This window comes from Hevea brasiliensis, chromosome 2 (genome assembly GCF_030052815.1).
Source record: "Hevea brasiliensis isolate MT/VB/25A 57/8 chromosome 2, ASM3005281v1, whole genome shotgun sequence".
NCBI classification, from domain to species: Eukaryota; Viridiplantae; Streptophyta; class Magnoliopsida; order Malpighiales; family Euphorbiaceae; genus Hevea; species Hevea brasiliensis.
Genome location: NC_079494.1, coordinates 111492112 through 111502554, shown reverse-complemented (window position 1 = coordinate 111502554; position 10443 = coordinate 111492112).

Below are 10443 nucleotides of genomic sequence, written 5' to 3'. Positions count from 1 at the left end.
ATTAAAAAAGAAATAGTATTTTGGATCTAAAACCAAAATCAATTTGAATTTCAAAAGCTGGATACAATCAACTTACCTCATGAGGTTTGTCCAAATAAATCCTTAAAAATAATTTAGAAACCATTAGAAAATTAAAATTACTCAAAAATTTTGTCATTTATATACAAGGAAGAAATTGAGAAAACCAAATAGAGTATCATTTTAGAGAAATCAAACACAAACCTAACACAAAAAAATCATAAATGGACAGAAGAGATTAACTAACTTGACTATCCCTTTAATAGCTGTTAAAGAATATCACAAATTTAATATATAGTTTAAAGATGTTTTGATTAGTGAGTCATATAACTAGCGATGAGGGAAGTTTCATGAGAATGTGAAAGAGTATAAATATTAAAACAAATTAGCGATAGACACTAATGACAAATAGGTTTTCAAAGTGACGATACTAGTATTTATTATTTTTGTAATAATAAATAATATGTCGATGCTTATTTTAATTAATGTCAAAAAAATATATAATATGTCTATACTTTTATATTAATGTCGACAGTATTTATAATATATTAATTTTTTAATGTTATTAATATTTTTAATATGTAGATATTTCTTTTAGTAACGTCAAAACTATATGATGATGTTTTTCATATTAATGTCGAAAATATTTACAATAAATTTATACTTTTAAATTAATGTTGAGAATATTTATAATATATGGTTTTTTTTTAGTAATGTCAGGAATATTTTTAATATGATATTCTTTTCCTCTTAACATCAAGAATATCTTAAATAAATTGACGAATTTAAAAATATATAATTGTAAATCAAATAAAAGATAACAAAATAAATAATATATTGTTATAAAATAATATAAAATTAATTACAAAAAATTACTGGATTAATAAAAAAACAGTAAATTTTACTTTACTCTTTAGCACAAGTTCTATTTGTTTTTTAATTCATTAAAACACGAACCATTTCATATTAAATATGTTTTTCATGACAATGTGTTTCCATGTTTTTTTTTTTAAATGATATGTTATAATATGTTATTATATTATCAATAAATTGTTAAATTAATAACGTAAAATTGATTCTCATATAAATTTTATTTGTGAGATTATAGGCTTGAGTTCTATAATTATCATATTAAGAGGGCTTTACTTAAATATTATTTTAAATTTAAGTGTAAAAAATTATTTAATTAAATAAAAAATAAAAAATTATTATATTTATCCCATTAAAACTAAAAATTTTAATCGAATTTACTATATGTTATTAGATTTGTTATAGATATAAATGATAAAAAAAAAAGAAAAAAAGAAAAAAAAAGGTAATGGCACTGACAATTGTTTTAGTAGGGGGATAAGGATGTGAAGGCTTAAACCTGATTTAAAAAAAGAAATATACACAGGCCACTAATTAATTTAAAAAAAAAATTAAAAAAAGTTAAGTCATAATGACACACATATTTATATATAATATCTATTTTAAAAATTAAAATAAAAAATATAGAGAAATATTCAATTTTTAAAACCTTATAATTTTAATTTAAAATTTTATTTTGGGTTTCAATATTTGACCTGTTAATTTTTATTTTAAATTTGTTTTTGAATATTATTTAAATAAAATAATTTATAATAAAATATATATATATATATATATATAATTTATTACATATAAATTAGCTTTGTCTAAGAATTGAATACTTAAAAAAGCGCGCGTGGCGAGGGAGTAGTAAAAGGCATTTAAAGAGCGGGTGGGAAATAAACTTTCTGAACCAAAGGCGCTTGGAGATTATCAAGTAGCAGAATCCAACGTGTTAAATCATACCTGACTTCAATTTCTTCTATCATCTCTTTCTTTCTTTAATCGTAGGTTTCATTTAAAGCTATTTTATTTTTATAAAATTTTATTAATATATTCAAAATTATTATTATTATTTAAAATAAATTTTATTTTATAAAAATAAATTATACTAAAAATTCCTTGTTTTTTTGAAACCTAATAAAAATCCCCTTAAATATATATATTGATTTGTACGCTGAATGCTTTTTTAACTTAGTTGTTAAGAAACAGTTAAATTACTTCCTTGTTATTATCATTTTAAAAGTTCATTCATTAAAATAAAATTTTATTATAATTAAAAATAAATCACAATTAAATATACATATAATTATATATATACTTTGTAATAAAATTTATTATGTAGGTAAAATTCTACAACAATAAAATATAAAAAATTCAAGTAATTAATAAATTAATTTTTAAGGACATTCATTAGAAAAATTCTATTATTTATTTATAAAATTCGGATAATACTATCTGAAATTCCTTTTATTATAGTAGGATTGAGGAATTTAATTGTATGAATTTAAATTTAAATTTAAATTAAACAAATTGTTTGGACATTTTAAATAAATTGATCTTAATTTTATGTATTTATGATAAATTTAAAAGTTAATTACTTTTACCTTCTTGTTTCAAATGTATTTTGATATAAATTAAATGTATAAGCTTTTATATGATACACAACTTGTAAATATTTTTGTAAAATTTTTTATTAATTAAAAATTTTAAAATTTTAAATTTTAAATTAAATATTTGAAATCCTTCCAAATTTTAAAATTTAAACACAATATTTAATAATTACATAAAATCCTGATAAACGATGAATAAAATGATCTGTTTGGTTAGAAAACAAACGCGCTGGGCATCTCCTTGGCTTGAGCTTGGTTGACCCCTTTTTTTGTAGTGACCAAAATGCCCTTGGCGAATGTGTGGCTCCGGCTGACGTAAAATAATTTTGGTAATATTTTCGTCAACTTCTATTAAGATGAGTAGAACAAAACAGATGATGATTAACGTGCCTTTTGTTATGGAACAAAAGATACTACCAGCCATTAAATACTTATTTATGTACTTAGTTTATATATATATATATATATAAACAAGAAATTTTTCAATATTAATAAATTAAAGACCATTAATATTTTTATATATAATTATTTATATAATTAAGATCTTAAAAATTAGATTGATAAAGGTGAATATGCTTAGATTTTAAATGTGATCATTAGTCAGAAAAATTTGGTGGTTAGTAAATAGTAGAGTTTTATTCGTGTAATTAATACTTTGTATTTACAAGACCAATTCCTTATAAATCGCATCCTTGTACTATTTAAACTCTAATGCATAATAATGCAATTACTCTTTTCATAATAAATAAGATCACCAAATTGAAGTTGATTCATTAATTTAAAAAAAAAAAGTTTTGGAAACTGATCATTGCTATGTATTAAACTTCTGATTCAAATTTCAAAAAAAATAGGCCCTTTGATCCATATTAACCTTATTAACTACTGCATATACGATTAAGGTAACAAACGTAGCAAGAACACTAAGCAATTAATCATTAATCAAGTATGAAAAGGAGGAGGGGAGGTGGGTAGACTGTCACTGCATCAACTACGAACAAGGTTCACCGAACCACGGATGTTAACAAATCAAAATACTCAAGACGATTCCAATAATAAAAGCAAAAAAAACGACTGTAAGAATTAAGGCATTGTCGCCGTTAAGCCCAGTGGTGGTTATCTGGTGGTGATTAGTGGATGGGCGACCTGCGTTATTTCTTATTGACCTACCAGAGTTGGAGGCTGCTGTTGTGGTGGGTGTGGCGGCTGTGGTTGCATAGGATGGAGGTTGCCTCTGATCATAACTTGGAAAGTAGGGCTGACTCGGATAGCCTACTACAGTTTCAGCTTGATGACCTTCATAACTTAAAAAGTATGGCTGACTTTGATAGCCTACTACAGTTCCAGCATGATGAACTTCATAACTTAAAAAGTAGGGCCGACTTGGATAGCCTACTACAGTCGCAGCTAGATGACCTTCTGCCATTGCGGAGAGAGCAAGAAGCTGGTGATGGGTTACAAATATTAATTTGTGTCCTTATTTATAGATTTCATATTTTCTTTAATTATTCATTCAGGACTCTCGAATTCGAATCTTGTTAGAATTTTAATTAGATCCTATTGGAATTCTAATCCTATTAGTTTTTTATTAGCTTATATGAAAATCTTTTTGTTTGCAATTTTAATTAGCTCAATCTATTAATACAATGAACTTTTACTATTTAATAATCTATATCTATTATATATTTATCTATAATATTTATGATAAATATAAAAGTATAAGAGAGGAAAAACTTATGAATGGTAAAAATATTTTCAATTTTTATTATAATTATTATAATATTAAAAATTTTAATGTCAATTAAATTTTTATAATTTATAGTTATTAATAAAAGTTTTTTTACTGTAATTTTCACTTGAAAAGTAATCCTAGATTTAATAGAATTTTATTTATTAAAAAAATTATTATTTTTACATTTAAATCGATGAGTTTTAACTTTTATACGAAACAAATAATTCTATTGTACCCTCTTTATCTATTTTTTTTAATTTTATATTTTATCTTTATTAAATACAATAAATATTTATATAACTTTTTAAAATTAATAAATTAAAATAATTAAGTAAAATAAATAATAATTTAATTAATTATTAATATTCTTTATAAAAATAAAATTATTCAATTATTTCTTTATTAACTGTGTAAAATCTAAATGTAACAAATAAAATGCATGAAAATATCTTTAAATACAATATTAAAATTTTTAATATCATAAAAAATATAGTTAAAATACATAAAAAAAAATTAAAGAATAATCTTAAAGAGAAGAAGTCTTTTTCCACTAAAATAATACAATCCAGCATTGAAGGATAAATTTTAATCAATAGTGTATATCTTATAGTATTCTTTCAGGGAATATCTTATAGTAATTTTGGTTTGCTTAAAATTGCTATTAAGCAATTCAACAGATATGTCCACACCCACTCATGTTAAACGTGTGCCTCAAAAGATATGTTAAATGTTTTTTTAAAAAATCTTGTATATTATCATAAAAAATATTTATTTTTTTATAAAATATATATTATTGATCATTAAAAAAGTCATATCGTGAATTAATTTTTATAATAATAATAATAATAATAAAGAAAATAGATTGATTATTCATATCAACTTATCAAGGTCCCAAAAAAATTTAAATAATTTCTTTACAATTTAATCTAAAAATTAAAGTTTAATTACCCAATAAATTTCCATGTTGTTGATGAAAAAATTTTATAATAGTCATAAAATGTAATTAATTTGAAAAAAAATAATGTAAATATAAATATATTGTAATTATATTAATACATTTAAAATATAATTAAATTTAAAAAAATTTACCAATTATGCCGTAACAAAAGAGAAGGAATCTTTTTTCAGTATATTCTTATTTTCACAAGTAATATTAATATATTTTAATTTTATTAATATAATAGAAATAAATTATGTCTATCCAATTAATATCATTAATTTATTTTTTATATTTTCTAATAATAAATATTATAAGCTATAGTAAAAATTAAAAATAATAGTTCGATTAAAATTATATTGTTCTGATATTAAACAGTTTAAATAAGAGGAGACTTTTCAATTTAGGACCAGAGTTTACCACCAAATAAAAATTGAATTTTTTCTGATTGTGAAAGATATTTCCTTCAGGTATGATCTCTATGCTCAGATGCAAATTTATTCTCACCCTTGCCCGTTTGGTGGCCTATTGAATTTCTATCTTTTCAAGAAAGAAAAAAAGGTAAAATATTTATTCTATTAAGCATCATTTATTTTTATTTTTTATTTGTAATTAATCAAAATGAAACATAATTGTTTAATCAATATAATATTACTATTCTTAATACAAAATTTGTCTTATAATCTAACTTTAACCGCTTAATTGCTGCCGCAACTCGATCTCATGGGCCGGACTGGCATTAAGATTTGGGTCGGAATAAGGCATTTAAAACTCGTAGTAAGCTTAACTATTTTCTAACACATCCTCAAAGTCCATATTTAAGCCCATTTTCAAGAAATCAACCGAATAGAGTTCGGCAATAAACTGGACTACCCAACGGATAGTTTTTTACTCACTCGAGCTGTGATCACAAAATAAAATCATTTTGGGAGCTCAGCTCACCCTTACAATCATCAACAACTCAATATGATCACTGAGAGCTCAGCGCTCTCATCCACATAACCCATTCAAACCACAAATCCATATACACAGAATCAATAAGTTACGGATTTCAAATAATAATCTATTACAATCTTAAGTTAAATAAAATATCTTCTAACACATGCAGAGTTCTAGAACTTTCAAAATTTACAACACAAATATAGATAAAGCAACTAAGAGACCTGCAAGGTAGGAAGCAGGTTAAACACAAGTAAGAGTCCTCTTGTGGCCTAAAAAAAAAAGAGTAAATAGGAGTATGCGTTCGACTCATAGAGTAAGATATTGATTTTACATATAATTTCTATAACTATCTAGTACCAATGCATCCCTAAGGATGAAATGCAGCATAAATCAGCAATTCCAACAATACTTGCATAAAGAATAATTTGGAATACTCATACACCAGTGTGTCACGCCAGTATAAATACAATATGGGAGCTGGTCCCCTATACAGCTCTCTTAATCCAAGGCCTGCCAGCGAGATCAACTCAAGTCGGACATTCTTTTACAATCTAAGTGCGGGGGTCAGCGAGATCAACTCAAAGCCGTACTCACCTCGACTTATCACAAAATGACTGGGCCCCAAGCAAGATTGGCTCAAGCTGATTTGCCTATCTTACCTGTATCCACCACTAATACACCACACGCATGCCGACATACGCACACAACTCCAAATTACCCTAGGCGACACCCACATCAAACCATCAAGTAAAGATGAAACACAAAGCATGCCTATAGTAGCTAATACCTATATTTATAAGTGATGCATGGACATGTTGTGACATATAATAACAATAATATTGAAATTGTAAATAAAATCAATATCTACTCACAGATTAACCGGAGATCACTGAGGCAGCTGGGCTGAAGAGAAGAGTTAACCCCAATCACCTAAATAATTACATTGCAAACTGATCAATATTTACTTAAAACAAAACTTTGAAGAATCAAAGGATATCCTAAATTTTGCCAAAAATCCAACAGAATTCTCCCTGTACCTAGGACCTACCTAACTTGCAAAATGATCCAAATAACACTTCTAAAATACATCTCTCATATTCACATCTCATCAATATCATATGGCCCCTCTTGGACTCGCTAAACTAGTCAAAAATTATATAATTACACATAAAATAATTATTTGAAAATTCAGGGTGTTACGTTCTTTTTTTCCCTTATAAAAAATTCGTTCTCGAATTTTACACAAGGCAGAACAATGACACAGAGTTACATATCAAATAAATATGAGTACTTGTTTTATATATCTCGCTTTGACTTTCAAGTGCATTCCTCCACAGATTGACTCCTCCATAGGACTTTAACTATAGGGATCTGCCTTGACTGAAGCTGTCTCATTTGATAGTCTACTATGACTACTAGTTGCTCTTCAAAGGTTAAATTCTCATTTAACTCTACTGTGTTTGATTGTAGCACATGAGAATGATCGGGAACATACTTCCTAAGTATAGAAATATGAAATACTGGGTGGACATGAGAAAGGTTTAGTGGCAACTCTAACTGATAGGCAATTGCTTCCACTTTATCCGTAATCTTAAAAATTTTTATATAACGGGGTGCCAACTTGCCTTTCTTTCCAAATCTCATAATCCCTTTCATAGGAGAAACCTTCAAGAACACATAGTCATCCATTGCAAATTCTACATCTTTTCGCCTTGGATCTGCATAATTTTTTTGTTTGCTGAAAGCTGTCTTTAAACATTCCTTGATCAAAGAAACCATCTCTGAAGTGTACTACACCAGATCTAAATCATTTACTCTCGCCTCTACAACTTTTGTCTAACATAGAGGGGATTAGACTTCCTGCCATATAATGTCTCATTAAGCGCCCTTCTGAAATAACTACCTTTGCATGTACCTTATCAGAAATCATTGCTAATCCTATTTGGCCATTGAAGCATTGGCAAGACTTTTCTCCGTGATTAAAGCACCCATACTTTTTAGTTCCGTGATATTATGAGATTCTAATATACTTTTTTCCATGAGATCATTGTACTAACTCCTACCTATCTTATGTAACCAGCTGTGTAGAACTCCATCCATCTCCTCTACCTCAAATTTAAATCCCTTTATTGAAAAATATACTTTAAGCTTTTATGATCGGTGTATATTTTGCACATTTCACCATATAGGCGATGCCTCTAGATTTTTAGTGCAAAGACTACAACTATCATTTCTATATCATGAGTGGGGTAGTTTTGCTCGTACTTCTTTAACTGCCTTGAAGCATAAGTCATTACTTTATCATGCTGCATCAAGACACACCCTAACCCAACTCTAGAAGCATCATAGTACACTTATACCCTTCTCCACTCACTGGCAAAGTCAACATAGGAGCTGTAGTTAAATAGTCCTTAAGCTTCTAGAAGCTTTCCTCACATTCATCTGACCAGAAAAATGGGGCATTCTTTCGAGTCAATCATGTTAGAGGAGTTGCTATTATAGAGAAATTCTGCACAAAACGCCTGTAATAACCTGCTAGACCTATAAAACTTCGTACTTTGGTGACTATAGTAGGCTTAAGCCAATCAGTTACTGCTTCAACTTTCTTAGAGTCCACCCGAATACCTTCACTAGAGGCCACATGTCCTAAGAATAAAATGCTCTCTAGCCATAACTCACACTTTGAAAATTTTCCATACAGCTAATGCTCCCTCAATGTCTATAACACCATCCTCATATGTCACATATGCTCTTCCTTGGTTCAAGAATACACCAAAATGTCATATATAAATACAAGGAAAAAGTGATCTAGGAATGGCCTAAACACCTTGTTCATTAGGTCCATAAAGGCCGCTAGTATATTAGTGAATCCAAAAGATATCACTAGGAACTCATAATAACCATACCTAGTCCTGAATGCTGTCTTTGGCACATCCTCACTTCTAATCCTCAGCTAGTGATAACCTAACCGCAAGTCTATTTTTGAAAAGTATCTTGCTCCTTGTAGCTGATCAAACAGGTCATCAATATGAGGAAATGGTTATTTGTTCATGGCAGTCACTTTGTTCAATTGTTTATAATTAATACACAACTTCAAAGTTTCATCATTCTTCCTCATAAATAGAACAGGAGCACCCTAAGTGAAGTGCTTGGATGAATAAAACCCTTATCCAATAACTCTTGTAGTTGCTCCTTCAGTTCCTTTAGCTTTTCTGGTGCCATCCTGTAAGGTGGCATAGAAATGAGATTTGTACTTGACACAATATCTATACAGAACTCTATCTCCCTATTCGATGGCAATCCTGGAAGCTCGTTAACAAACACATTTACAAATTCTTTGACAACGAGTACATTCTCTACATCAGTACCATCAACAGATGTGTCTCTCACTAGTGCCAAATACTCTTGACATTCATGCCTCAATATCTTTCTAACGCTAATGGCTGACACTAAGTTGTATGGAACTACACTCCTGTCACCATTAAAGCTAAACTTTTCCACCTTAGGAATATAGAAATACATCTTTTTATTATTTCTTAATCTTAACTCTGCAATTGGTTTTCACCAGCACATCTATTATATAGTATCAAACTATAGTACTAACCTAGTACTCATTTTATGAAACACAGGCCATTCACCATGGATGATTCTTTCTGTTCCTCCTTCCTAATATGACCATCAAAACATTATCGTCTCCTACTATCCTTTGAAAAGAATTACCCTTTATGATTAGATAGGTATCCTTAAACCTATAAGTTTCACCTAAACTGTTATAGTAGTGAGAGATGTGTGTTGTTCCATAATCCCAAATAAGATACTTTATGTATTCATTCTTCTTGATGTAGCCACATCTATTGCCTATAGCTTTCCAAACTTTAGCCTTGAATCTACCAATTAGCAAAAGTTTCATCTATCGAATCTCATCCACAGATAGCACTCTCTCCAGCTTATATTTTAGAAGGGCTATAAGCCCTGGTAACTAACTCGATCTAATTCCTGTCATTACCCTAATCATCCATCCATCATTGACATTAAGTATGCACTTACCATCATTTTTATATAAGGAGATTGTGTATGAACTGGTGCCTACTAAACTCTCAAATAACTAGGTCACCTTAACCCAGTCTCCGTTCCTTACATAACCCTCTAGAGCTAAAAATATGAGCTAAACTTGAAGAAAAGAAGAAATATCCTCCTACAGTCAACTACATATGATTTCGTATAATAATGTTTAACCCATATCTCTTAGTTTTTTTTCTTCAAATTTTATCATCTCCTTGCAAAAGTTATGCTCTACATATAAGATATCAGCCTCACCAACTCTCTATTATACCATTATCCCATCTTGATATACT